Raw genomic sequence first — 15350 nt, forward strand, 5'->3', positions numbered from 1 at the left:
ATACTCCCCAACTGGTAGGAAGAATCCTCAAAAGATATGATGTCTAAGGAAACTAGAATACAATCCCCAAAGACCAATATGTATCCTTTGAAGTAAAAGAGTCCTCCTCCAACTACTAAAAAGAAGTGTCCACAATCATGTCAGTCTTAAAAGAAAGATCAAGTGGTTGAGGGTCAGAGTGTTGCCTCACAAAAAGCGAAGAAGAATTCTCCTCAACAAAGAGAAGATGGATGTCATCAATAATGTCTCCCACATCTTCAATGTAAGACTCCACAAACAAAACTACAATGTTTGGAAGGAAGTCATCCCATGAAGATGAAATAGGAAGACATGGTGTTTCCTGCAACACTAAATCAGGAGCATCTGTGGCTAGAACTAGATCAGTTGAAGCAATAGGAGCATCAGAAGGTATGATCTCAACTAGAGTTGTAGGTAACACAACTGGAGTGACTTGAGGTAGAATGTCCTTTGGGAATGGAGGGACTTGTGGATCTCCATATACTTTCCAAAGACACATCCAAAGTTCATAAGGATTACTTGCCTTCCTAAGGACAACAAAACAATCCATATTGATGTTTATAAAAATAGCTTGAAAAATCATTCTAAGAACTGTCCGATCAGTGGAAGAAGGTAGTTCTTTGGAACACAGATAAGGAAATACTTCATTATGTTCTCGTAGATGATCAATCATCAAAGCCCTCCATTTTCAGTAATTTCTTTTTGTCAATTATAATCTTAAACCAAACTGACACTTGTGACATGACTCCATGAGATCAAATAATGTATGCACCCCCAAAATGAAAGAAAAATAAAATTAAAGAAACACCCCCTAATGCATGATTTGGCACTTTATATTTAGTGCGATTACAATGACCACTTGCCAACTTAGGGCTTAAGTGGACTTCTGATTTTGCTATTTATAACCTCCTCTTGGAGCTCAAATCTATTACTTAACAATGTAGCTTAGATATACAACAATTTTGAATTTTGATCAAAGTGATACAATGCAAAAAGGGACCGATTTTTGAAAGTGATGCTTCTTTCCACACAAGCCTATAATCTAATTACAGATATGAAAAGTAGAAAAAAAATTATGCACTTTCAAAAAAAAAGAACCTGAATATGTGTCCAAATGAGCCCAAACTAAGCCTTTAAAGTTGCAAAAATTTGGATTTGAAATTTGCATAAAATTTTAGGAACAAAGATCTCAAACAACCTACACCAATGTGTAGATCATGAAATTCTACCCCAAAACAAAAAAATTTCTCAAAAAAAGGAGTCTGTGTGAGGGAGATATTGCTATTTGAAAATCACCTCTATAATTATTTTTCCTGAAACACTGCCCTCGCACCACCAAAAACTAAGTGACTTGAGATTTCACTTTACATGTTTGATTTTGATGAAACAAAAGTTGATTTGGGATTTTTTTGACCTTTTGAATATGATGCCAATATCTGATTTGGACCAACAAGCTCCAATCTTGACCTACAAAAAAAAATCTCTCCAATGGCTATGCAATGAAATGTCTATGGCTTTGATACCATGTAAGAATTTGGTATTGCTCTGATACCATGTAAGAATTTTCCTAAGGCAATAATTCAACACCAAGATCAAGAACCTCAATAGGTAGCACAAGAGAGACTAATGATGATCAAATGAGAATGGATATCATATAATTGGATAATTGGATAATTCGATGAATACATCATAGAGGTGCCTGTATATAAGGGCAACCAACATGTCTAGAAGTCACACAAGAGTTAAGGATTACAACTCAGCACATGTCCACCAAAGGTGGATTATCTTCCATTGAGCACAGGAATTTGTGCAATGATGAGAGGATAAGTTTACATAGATCTATCTCATATAGAGATGTTGTAGACACCATGTGCTCTAATAAGTTGCCAACTCATGTGTTGTCACCAAGAAAACTAATGTGACTATGCATATTCCTAAATAAACTTAAGTAAAGAGTAATAATAATTAATTATTTACACTAACAATAGCAATGAGATGACACCTATCCAGGGGACCCAACTAAGGTGGGACCTTGTTTGAGTCATACATAGTAATCAAAGAACACAATGAAGATCATCAATCTTAGGAAACATCTATGGCTGTCATTATGTCACCTTTTAAAGTTGCTCAATTGTTAATCATGGGAACATAGCAACAAAGAAACATGTGTCCTATTGGGCCCATTAAATTCCATGGGACATAGTTATAACCTAGTCATAAAATGCCATGAAGAAAATAAGGTAAATGTCAGATTCTCCAAGAAATGCAATTTTACCACTTGTTTTCCATAGTGTGTATAACTAGAAAGTGGACCCACATCGTAAAGAAAGAAAAGGGTTAAGATCTTTTATTGTCACCATAAAATTAAAAAGAGATCAACGCTAATCATTAGTCACTATGGAAAGTTTCCTAAACATTAATTATAGCTACATAACGATGATTCAACACATGTATCTAGGTAGACTCGTGGAGAAAGTCATAAAGGGAAATGGCTGGGTTTTAATCATGATCGCTGGTTTAAGAATGATGATCAAAATTCAAAACTTCAATGACTGTTGGAATATGAATTATAAAAACTTGGCACAAAAAAATAGAATATGAAGAATTGATGATTTTCTATAGGATTCTTGAGATTACATGAAGCTAAATAGTCATCGGGTGTTTTCAAAAGTACCATGGATTCCATTTACCCTATTTTCTTGTCATTTTTTGTGGCCCATGCATAGAGTAGTTTTAAATTAAGAATTGAAAGATAATTATGTATGATTTTGTGAATATTCAAATGAATTCTATTTCACTTTTATGTTTGCAGTACAATGATTCCATTTACTTTCTTCATCTATGGTATGTTTCTTCTCTTGTTAGTTTCATAACATGTTAGATAGTTTTGCCGAAAAATGATAGATAAATGTGTATGAATCTAATAGTTATTTTTTGGATTCTATTTCATTCAAGGTTGATAGTGAAAGCAATTCCATTTTCCCTCATGTTCATATCTTCTTTACTCCTCTTCTGCTTTTAGATGGTAAATTTGCATTTAGAATAAAAGTAAGGGTTATAGATATAAAGATAATCTACTATAGTCATTACATTGAGTGTGATAGGTTATTCAAGTCCATCTTGCCTAAATTTTGTGTGCCTACAAACAATTTGGTTATCCTTTACCACTCTCAGGTTAAGAGCTTATAATGTCAAAACTTTTGATCTCATAAAAACATATTCTTTGCATATCATTGCAAATCATAGGGAGCTATACCTAATCATTCAGAGGGAAGTGATAGAATACATACACTAAAACATTTGTTGTTAAACATCCTTTTGTCTCTCCAAGCATTGGGTATCAAAGAGTTAGGTTATAAAATCTAATAGGAGGACAAACTATTAACCAACAATTTTTGGCAACTCTACTGGGGAAATTCAAGTGAAAGCTTTGAAGAATTTTCCTTCATATTAATTTGCAATCTAATTCCATATATTTGAGTTGCAAGAAAGGACTTGTGGTAGTCATCTATTTGCGATAAGAACTTGATACCAATTTTACAACCTCAACCTGCTAAGGAAAAGAAGAAAATCCAAAGTTGAAGAATAGAAAAGATAAATTCAAAACACCATTTTTTTTTGAACATTTGATATATCCTAGATTATAAATATATTAGGAGTGCCAAGGAGAAAGGAAAGATTGATCCAATATACGAAGAGCTCAAGAAGGCCAATTTTCCTATCCTAGAAGATCTTTGCAGAAGAGGAAGAGCATGTGCAAGGGAATCTATAACCAAGCAACACCAAGATTCTGTAGTTGTTCCTCCTAGAACACAGAGAATTCAATATTTTTCTCCCCCTATTTCTAGGACTTTTGTTCCTACTTCTTTTGATGCTTTGTTGTTGATTGGTGCAACACTTCCAATTTCTGTTACTTTTCAGACAAACTAGAATATTATACCAGTAGTTATGGTAAAACCATGGGGAATTCTATTGGTCCTCTTACTCTTGGGGCTAATAATGATCTACCAAAAGCATCAAGGAAGAACTTTCCAAAATTTAATGGTGATGGTACTATTTCTGTAGAACAACACTTAAGTGCTTTCCATAAGGCTTGTGGTGTAATAAATCCTCAACATGAAGATGTGGTTGTTAGAATGTTTGTAGATACAATAGTAGAAAAATCTACTAATTAGTTTCAAGACTTACCTATAGGATGCATTAGAAATTGGGATACTATGAAACAAAGGTTTGAGGAACATTATAAAAGTATAGGGGATGCACACATATTGTTGTTGCAATTGGCACAACTAAAGAAAAAACCATCAGTTTCCATGAGAGATTTAATGAAAATGTCAATAAACTAATCAAAAGAATACTTGCAGCAAGTGCACCTACAAATTATAATAGGAATAATTTATATATTAGCTTTATGCTTCCTGATCTGGGATATCAAATTAGAAGAGCAAATGTAGCAAACTTGCAAGCTACCTAGACACTAGCTATGGAGATGGATGATGACATGATAGCCTCTGGTGAATGTAAAAGATAATTTCAATCTAGAACCATGGGTAATACATCTAGTACTTCTAATAATACAGAGGCTATGTTTCAAAAATTTTCTAATGAGCTCATTTCATTGAAGGAAAAAATCAATAGGCCTGCTCATTCTTTTCATCAACCTCATCAAGAAGGTTATAAAAACCCAAATGGAGGTAAAGCATTGCAAATACCACCTATTCAAAAAATATTAGCAATTGAAGGTGCCCTTAAAAGACAAAATATGCATTCTTTTCATCTAAGGGAAGATCATGATGGAGATACTTATGTTGATATGATCAGATATAGGAAGATGGTGGATAACAAAGAACAACTAATTGAATATCCTGAAAGTGAGGATGATCATGCTCCTTGTGGAGACTCTAAAAATTATTTCTTAGAGTATGAATCAGATTGAGAAGTAGGAGGTGACTATTTTGAAACTATAGAAGGACCTCAGTTAATAGTAATGACCAGAGGTACGAAGTATATAAATCAGACCAAGAATTTAGTTCCTGTAAAAAATAATGCACCATCAAAAAAAGCTGATAAAGATAGTGGCTTAAAAACTTCATTTTCACAAAAAGAACATAAAGGTAAGTCAACTAATTCCTTTGAAATCATACAATAATGTAAAGTGGTAAGAATCTAGATCTCTCCATTGGATTACTTAAAGTCTAATTCTGATGAATTGCATAGATTAGTTGAGCATTGTAATAATAAGGATGGGGGTCATGTTAATATTAATGCTAATGTTTATCATCACAAAGAAGCTAGCACTAGTGGAACTTATTTGAATGATGAAGATTTTTCACTCCCTAAGTTGTTTAAAGAAGAAGAACCTCTTGTCTTGGCCACATGCCCAAATGAGAAACTAGATCAATTCTACCTTTATTTCTTTATCAATGGAAATAGATTGAGTAATTGCATCATAGATTCAAGAACCTTTGATAATGTAATGCTAACCTCTGTAGAAAAATCTTTAGGCCTTCCATTGACTAAAACTCTTGGTAGATGCTATTGAATGGATGCAAAACAAGTGCCCTTGCTTGGACAAATAAAAGATGCTCAAGTTGCCCTTGTTGCTTATCCTTCCAAAAGGTTAAAACTCACTATTCTAGTGGAAAACATCCCTGCAATCTATGAGATTGCTCCTAAGCTAAATTTTTTGCAAAGACATGGGTGGGGAGATAAAAATAGATTGGTCCTGTGCCACTATTCAAGTTAGAGATAAAAAGGTGAAGCTAGAACCTAAAGAAAAGGAAAAATTCACTGTCCTAAAATCAAATGATCCTAGGTCTCAAATCTCGTATCATGGAATGCAATTTGGTAATTACATTCTTTTCTTTGACAACCCTGATATTTCAAAAGAATTAGAAAAAAATAAAGGTGATTAGTTGTGGACTCTAGAATTTGATGGCAGTTGTGTTAATGCTACTTCAGGTGCAAGAGTAGTGTTAGCATCACCTAATGGGAAATGGCATGCTTGAATTATAAGTTAGATTTCAAAAATACTAACAATACTATAGAATATGAAGCTCTTCTCCTTTGTATAATGACATCAAAACAAAAAGGAATCAATATACTCAAAGCTCAAGGAGATGTAGAATTGATGGTGAGACAAGTCAAAAACCAATATGCAGTAAAGAAATCAAGATTGATGAACTATCATAATAAGGCATGGGATGAAATTGAGGGTTTATATTATTTTTCAATTATATTGGCACCAAGGGAATTCAATTCAATAGTTAATTCTTTGATAGTTTATGCATATTTACTCCTACCACATCGTGATTTCAAAAATAAGATCTATAAAGTAGTTCTATTCAAGCCTAATGTCCCTGATAATGAAGATTCATGGTAGGTGTTTGAAGATGAAAAGAACATACAAAAATTCATTGAAGGGGAAGAACCTTTTGGAGGATTGTATTTTGAAGTAACCATTAATGAAAGTGGTGATTTAATGACAGTTGAAAAAAAGAAAACAAAGCCTAATATGATTCAATTGAAAGGTAATAAGATTCTACCTCATCTAATTTCTTTAGAAGAGTTGTTTGATAGACATGATTAATACATAAAAAGAGAAAGAGATAAAAAAGGAAAAACCTATGGTGAATATGTTGGAATCAATATAGGGACATAAATCAGCCCAAAAATGATAAACATAGGAAAGTGTTGCACACCTTAGGAGAGGGTAGAAATAAGGAAATTACTCATTGAATTTCAATATGTATTTGGTTGGAGCTATGAAAACCTACAAAATTTCATGGGTGGGAAGTTCAAACATGAAATCCCTCTTAAACAAGAAGCAACACCATTTAGGAAAAAACAAAAAAACTATAACCCTATAGTTGAATGAGCAATCTTCAAGGAGATTGACAAAGTGATGCAGGCTAGGGTTATATAGTACCCTATTCATCATTCCACTTGGGTTACTAATATTGTGCTAGTGAGAAACAATGGAGAGATAAGGATTTGTGTAGATTTCAAAAATCTAAATCCAACCTCGCTCAAAGATATTTTTCTCTCCCTAATATGTTGGTCTTAGATTGGTTTTGACAATTGAGTGTCAACACACTTAAAAAATTTTCTAAGTTGATGCCGAGTATAATATAGATGTCGAGTCACAATATGTGCCAAGCCAAAAATTCAATAGGTGTCGAGTCATTCAGATGCTGAGCAAATAGATAGTGTCAAGCAAGTCTCAACTACCAAGTGACTAATAGATGATGAGCCAATATATGTGCCGAGTAAACTATAGGTGCCAAACAAGACACAATTTTTATAGGTGCTGAGAAAGATAGAATTTCTATATGTGCTAAGCATCAGTAATCAGTAAGTGCAGAGTAACATAGAATCAACATAAGAGTTTGTGCCCTCACAAACTAAGATGTAAACCATTTTTGAGCTGACACATGATGAATCTCAAAGGATTAAAAGATAAGATCGAATCTATTTGATTCCCTCTGAAATCAACATGCAACCAATCAGAAAAATGGAAAGATTTGAGCGAGAAAAATGGATGAATCTCAATCGTAGATTCATACCTAACCCTAATTCATGAAACTTTTTAAAGGAGATCAAAACCCCATAATTTGAAACTGTATGAGAGAGTATGCAAGAAGAGAATGCATGCAAGGAGAGGATACTAGCAAAGTTTGAAGGAAGTGAAAGGGGTGAAAAGAATTAGAGGAAGGTGGACAACATTGCAGTATTAGTTAATAGAATAGAGTATCGGTACTTCATACAAAGTCATATCAGATCAAAGAGGATCATATTAGATTGGATAGAAAAAGGATCTAAAATCAGCAATTGAAGATTGTAAGTCATTAGGTCAACACATCCTACTATACTTTCTAGCCATTATATTAGGAGAGTGAAAATCCTATGAAGATAGGTTGGTTTAACAGACATTTTGTAAATCCTTTAACAGGGTGAATTTATAAGTAAATGTTTTGTAAATTCTTTAGATAGGTACACTTTTAACAGAGTGTTGGAGCCTTTAAAAGGGTAGGCCTCTCATAGGGTAGACCATTACTAATGGTTAAACTTTGTAGCCTTGACAAATTACATATTGCTACAGTGATAAGTTGTGGGTGTCATCCCCAACCTAGTTTTACCTTCTCATTTTGGAGGGTTTCTAGGTGATCAAATATTGTGTTGTCTATTTTCATGCATGCCTTTACTTTCATGTTAATTAGATATGTTACATGCATGTATTGATTTCAATTAAAAGTCTTATAGCTTAAAGTTTGGTACTTCTGATTCACCCCCCTCTCAAAAGTATTCTTCCCATTTTTAAATTTCAAAAATTGGTTTTAGAGCCAAGTTAATACAAGGAGAAGCCTTATATCTTGAATACAATATCCAAAAATGAAAATCTACAAGCTTGGGAACATTATAGAGAATCAGAAGATTGAGATACATCTCATTCTACACTCTTTGGGAAATCGCCATAACTGAGAATGATACACAATACAAGGAGATTGACACCTCAAAAATGTTTGCCAATGGAGATTCCAAGGAATTTGATGCAGCAATTTCAGACCTAATGGAGAAGAATAAAGCTAAAGCAGAAGAGATTAGATCTCTCAAGGTTGAGCAAGAATCACAAGCCATAATGCTTTGTGAAGTGATTGAAAAGAAGAAGAGAGCCATTGAAGATAAAGCTATGATAGAAGATGAAAAGAGAAACCTAGCCAACATATTGGAGGAGAAGTCAACTGAACTTGTAAGAGTTTCCAACATCTAGCTAGACACCCTAAGTCAAATGATGAAGGCCCATCATGAGTTGAATGTCAACGACATTGAGATCTCCATGCTAAAGATGCAAAATGAGCAACTGCAAAATGAATTGAGAAGAGAAAAAGAAATTTTAGAAATCTTCAACAAACCTAATAAAGCCATCAATTACTTTGAACAACTACTAAAATCACCCAGATCTAGTAATGACACTTTGGGACTAGGATACACCAGCACTGAAAAAGGAGAATCATCTAAGACTGCAAAAGAAAAAAGTGACAAAGGTAAGAACACAAAAACCACTTGTCATTATTGTAATGGGCACCCTTGAATGCCCCAAAAAACTAAACCAAATTGTTGAAAGGAATTATGTCAAACAGTTTGCATTCAACCTCTTATTTCTCTGTTTAATGTTTTAAACCCCTTATAACTCTGGAAATCAAACATTTATTTGTTTGTTGTGTTTTGTGCATGGAATTGGTATCATACAACATAAACAAGAAAGAAACTACAATAATATGCGAAGTGGAAATGAACTGCTGCCAATAAAATGTTATTTTCAGAATTCATAAAATCAAATACATGGCAGATTTATCAACTCACAAATTACTTCAGCATTATTGACATAATACTCCAGCCCATGCTTTCGAACTTGCTACTACAGTGCCGCATGAATAGTGCTGCTATAGTACTTTGTCCTTCAATCAGTCCACTACTTTCATAATATCATTCCCTCAAAGTGGCATAAGCGTCGGACAAGTAGTGAAGAAGATATGGGCAAAATACCAAATCTGCCTGTAGCTGGAAATGCAACTAAACTGCTTGATAATGAAGCCGATAACAAAGAATTCCAAAGGCCAAACCCAAAGGGAATGACATCTAGAATGTTATAAGAGAGGATAAACATCCTCAAATGTCAAGAAAGGAGTTGCAACTCACACACCAATTTCTTCTCATATTCAACCTGTCTAATGAAGCCACAAATGCTTCCTTTTATTCTATTTCTAAGGGTTTTCTCAACTCATATGGGCAATGTGGGATAAAAGATGTGTAATATATAAAACATATATTAAAATACCCCTTATGTCTCCCTTGGGTACACATCCCCATAAAACAAATATTAAAGTAACACTTTAATATTTTACAATTAAATTAGACGTTACTTTAATAAAACTTCAGGTATTAAAATGTATTAGAAATTGAACTCCGAATAATGCGAGTGATAGCTCATCAAAAAGCTCTCACCGAGGAGTATCAAATCCAATCACCAAAATTGACCTGCACTGTGTCCCGTGGACTTACTACAAATAGTAAGTATGCTTGAATGAGTAAATCAACTTCATTTTGGCCCAAACTGGAAATGAGTAGGCCAAAACACTCCAGGATCCCATTAAACCCTTTGTTAGCCCTCGAGACCACGTAGAACAAAGCTAACACACACACACTTGGTCAACTACTAAAATGGGGACATTACAGTACGCCCCCCTTGAAATTGCTTGTCCTCAAGCAATCTTAGTCCAGCCTGCTGAATAACCTACTCACTCTCCCATGTAGAATCTTCCTCTGGTAGGTCTTTCCATTTGACCAAATATTCCTTCACTATCCTATTTTTAAGCTTCCTCTCTTTGGTGTCCAGAATAGCCTCGGGTACTAACACAAGCTTCCCCTCCTCATCCAAAGGGGGTAAATCTGCAGAAGGCACTACACTCTAACCAATGGCTTTCTTAAGCCTAGACACATGAAACACATTGTGCAATCGATTGCCCTCTAGAAGCTCAAGCTCATAGGCAACTTTTCCCACTTTGCGAATCACCCTGTAGGGACCATAAAATCTAGGTTTTAACTTTTCAGCTTTTCTCTTCTTGAGTGATGACTGTCTATATGGTTGTAGCCTCAAGTAAACCATATCCCCTACCTCGAAGCTATGCTCTATTTGGTGCTGATTAGCATACAATTTTTGTTGATTCTGGGCCTGTTGTATATTCTCTTTGAGCACTTTCAGGATATCTTGACTATCCTGTAATAAGTTTTTGGCTTTGGGCACTCTACTGTCCCGCAAAACTAAATCCATGAAGCTAAGTGCTTCATAACCATAGAGTGCCATGAAAGGAGTCATCTTGATGGAAATATGATAAGTGGTGTTATAACAATACTCTCCCATATGTAACCATCTGATCCAAGCCTTTTGTTGTGCAGTTACATAGTTCCTCAAATATCCTTCCACCCATTTATTCACAATCTCTGTTTGCCCATCTGTTTGTGGATGATAACTAGTGCTAGGTGTAAGATCTGTACCACACAACCTAAACAAATCTTGCCAAAAAAAACTCATAAACTTACTATCCCAGTCACTAACAATGAATCTGGGTAGCCCATGTAACTTGAATATCTCTCTAAAGAAAAGATCTGCTACTTGTGCTGCTATGTAAGTGGACGAAATAGCAAAGAAGTGAGCAAACTTTGTCAAGCGGTCCACCACCACATAGACACAATCCCTTCCCTGCACTCATGGTAAATTAGTGATGAAGTCCATCGAAATACTTTCCCATTTCCTATCAGGAATGGGAAAGGGATGTAATAAACCTGCAGGAAATATGTGCTCTCCCTTATTCTGTTGACAAACCACACACTCCCTGACATACCTCTAAACATCATCCTTGAGCCCTTTCCATGAAAACCACTCTCGAATCTACCTGTAGGTTTTGAAGACCCCCAGATGTCTAGCTATGGGTGCATCATGAAATGCCTTCAGTATCACCTCTCTCAAATGTGATGACGAAATCAAATAAACCCTGTCTTAAACTCTGATCAATCCATCTATCACCTCATAGCGATCATCTTGTATGGTACCTGAAATCAATCCAGAAGCCCAAGCATCTCCAACATACTCTACTATAATCTGATCTCTCCAATCTCTGAAAATCTCTGCTAGAGCACATAAGTGAGGTCTCCAAGATAAGGCATCAGCCACCACATTTTTCTTACCTTTGAAAAATTCTATGTCAAAGTCATAAGCCTGCAATTTGGTCACCCATTTTTGTTGCTGGTCATTAAGATCATGCTGGCTAATGAAGTATTTAATACTATTGTGATCAGTCTTGATCATAAAACGTCCACCTACCAAATATGATCAAAATTTTGCCAATGCATGCATTATGGCCAACATCTCTTGCTCATAGATAGAATAACTCTTCTCAACTCCTCGGAGCTTCCTACTCTCGAATGCAATGAGATGCTTCTCCTGTATCAATACTTGTCCAATCGCATCACCTAATGCATCACAATGAAGCTCAAAAGGCTTCATGAAATCTGGTAGAGCAAGAACTGGACATGAAGACATTACCTACTTGAAATGCTCAAAACACCTCTGTGCTGCCCCTGTCCACATGAAGGCTCCTTTCTTGGTAAGATCTGTCAAGGGTGTAGCAATCTGTGAGAATCCCTTAACAAACCTCCTATAAAAATCACATAAACCAAAGAATCCCTTAAGCTGTGTAATGTTTGTGGGAGTAGGCCACTCTACAATAGCTTTAATCTTTTCGGGATCAACCCGAACACCATCTGCACTAATGATATGCCCAAGGTAAAGGAGCTCAATCATGCCAAAATCACATTTAGATTCCTTGGCATACAATGACTCTCTCTCCAGAATAGATAACACCTCCTCCAGATGATGTAAGTGCTCCTCCCAAGTCTTATTGAAGACCAAGATGTCATCAAGGAAGATCAAGAAAAATCTCCTCAGTTGCTTCCTGAATACCCGGTTCATACAACTCTGAAATGTTGCGGGTGCATTGGTTAGACCAAATGGCATAATGATGAACTCAAAATGGCCATAGTGACATAAGAAGGCTATTTTCTCAATGTCCTTTGCTCTCATTATGATCTGATAGTATCCAGATCACAAATCAATATTGGTGAAGAAGCATGCCCCATGCAACTCATCAATCAGCTCATCAATCCTAGGAATGGGATACTTGTTTTTAATTGTTTTCTTATTCAGTGCCCTATAATCGAAGCACATGCACATCGTCCCATCCTTCTTCTTTACCAATACTACTGCTGAAGAAAAGGGGCTCTTACTGGGCTTGATATGCCCCATCTCCAACAAATCCTTAATCGCCTTCTCTATCTCATCCTTGTGTTTCTTAGGATGATGATAGGGAGTAATCATAACTAGTTTGGCTCCCTCCTCGAGCTTAATAACATGTTCCATCCCTCTGTTAGGAGGAACCCCATGAGGAATATTGCTAAATACTTTAGCGTGTCTATCAAGTATCTTGTGGATATCTGGTGGATGACTCTTTTCTTGTGGGTCTGGTGAAGTTGGCATAATGTAGCACTCTGCTGCCCACTCTATGTCATCATGATGAAAAAGTTTCTGCATTCTCCTCAAGGACACTACTCTGCAACCTCCATCTGAAAGTCCTCTAAGTAGCATAGTTCTGCCCTCATGCTAGAATCTCATCTCCAATTTTGCTAGGTTGAGTGTGAACTCAACTAGTGAAGCCATCCATGTCATGTCGAGGATGACATCATAATCTCCCATGTCCACAACATAGAACTCATCCTCCAACTCGTAGCCATCTCCAAACCTGATGTGAAGATTAGATATCTTCTGAGTGCATAATAATTTATCACTGTTAGCCACCATGACTCTAAAACCATCATGATCCTCTGTCTTTAATCCTCTCCTGGCTACCAACTGTGCATCTATGAAGTTATGTGTAGACCCAATGTCAATAAGAGATATCACTTTCTACCCCTGGATAGTACCCCTGACCTTAAATGTGATTGCCTTTTGGGCCCCTGTCAAGCATGCCAATGATCTATCATCCTTAGGAATGTTGCTCTCCTCTATAGTGTTACCCTCATCTAAATCAGAGTGCTGATGCCCCCCTCTGACTCTGACTCTTCTACTGAAAAATACTCCATTTGATTTGCCTTAGCCTTGAGATAACATTTATGAGGTAAGTCCCAAGGCTCTCTACAATGGAAGCATTGCTTCTTCTTTCAAAGTTCATTCAAGGTTTCATTGTCTAGTCCTTTTGATCCTTCTTTGGGTTTGCTATACTCTTTCTGAAATGGTTTTTTGTCTTTGTCCTTGCAGTAAGAAGAATCTGTTGAATGGTTTTTTCCTTTGTATATCGAAGGGGCTAAATCTCATGCCTTTTTAGTTGCTTCAGCTAAGGTGAGTGGATCATGTCCCTTCACCCAACCTCATAATGGATCAGAAAGACCATCACAAAATAACACCACCAATCTCCTAGGAGAGATATCAGTAACAAGTACAAAAAAGTGCTAAAACTTGGCAATGTAAGCATCCACAAAATTTGACTATTTTAACTGTGCTAGCTCCTTGAAATGTAACTCGAGATCCCTAGTGTCAAATCTCTCAATCAATGTTTCGATGAATTCCTCATAGGATGTAATCTGATTATGCCCCAAAGTCACCATGCTATGATGCCGCCATTCATGTGAAATGCCATCCAAGTGCATAGCCGCATACTTGATAGCCTCCTCCTCAGGCATAGGATTTAGTTGCAAGTATGTATCTACCTTCTGCACCCAAGCTCGTGCAGTCATCTTCCCTGAAGCATCATAATAAGGTAAAGAAAGTTTTCCAACTTTCTTTCTCAGTTCAAAGTTTTGATTCCTCCCTCCTGATCTAGGCATGTGTCTCATCCTCAAGTCCATATAATCTCTGAGGAAATATCCACCTGAAACTCTGGTCCACTAGCCTCCCAGTCCCTCCTGAAGTGATCCTGTAACTCGATAATCTGCGGTTCATTTACTAGTTGAACCAGATCTTTGGGTGGGAAAGTGGGTAGAAGAGGTCTCGAGCTCGCAGTTCGCGCTGGGCATGCAACATGTCTAAAGTTATCAGCCTCATTCCCATTGTTGCCATGTCCATTATTACCATTAATTTTATTCTTAGGACCATTGTTGTTGCCTTGGCCTCTATGGTTATTGTTTCCCCTATTGTTATTGTTTCCCTCATTGTTATTGTTTCTGTTGTTGGCATCACCTAGATTAATATTGACACCCATCTTTCTAGCCATGAGCTGCAACATCATGTCCATTCGCCTATTTTGCTCCTGGTGCATACGTTGCCCCTACTCTAATGTATCCAATAACTGTCTGAGCATTACCTCCCCTTGATCTGGACCAGTATTCCTGCCTCTACCTAATCCTATATTCCTATCATCTCGATCACCCATATTGTTGTCCTGATCAAAGAATATTTCCTCTGTGTCTGTATGGCTGGATTCAATGTCCACCTGCACATATGTACTAGACTATTTTCTTTGCAAGTTTGAAATCCTATTTTGTCTTGCTTTGGTATCGCAGAAATTATAAGGCCCCTGTCGCATGCTCAAACATAAATGCTTAGCCTATGCTTTTATTTATTTATTTTTGATTTTAGTGTTTTGACATTTTTTCAAACACTTTTCCCTCTATTCGGCTATTCCAAATTCCCTATAAGACCTCCACAGGATGGCAGGACTTATAGCTCTGATACCACTGTAACGGGCACCCCTGAATGCCCCAAAAAGCTAAACTAAATTGCT

This window comes from Cupressus sempervirens, chromosome 11 (genome assembly GCF_028749045.1).
Source record: "Cupressus sempervirens isolate cs-2001-9-10 chromosome 11, ASM2874904v1, whole genome shotgun sequence".
NCBI classification, from domain to species: domain Eukaryota; kingdom Viridiplantae; phylum Streptophyta; class Pinopsida; order Cupressales; family Cupressaceae; genus Cupressus; species Cupressus sempervirens.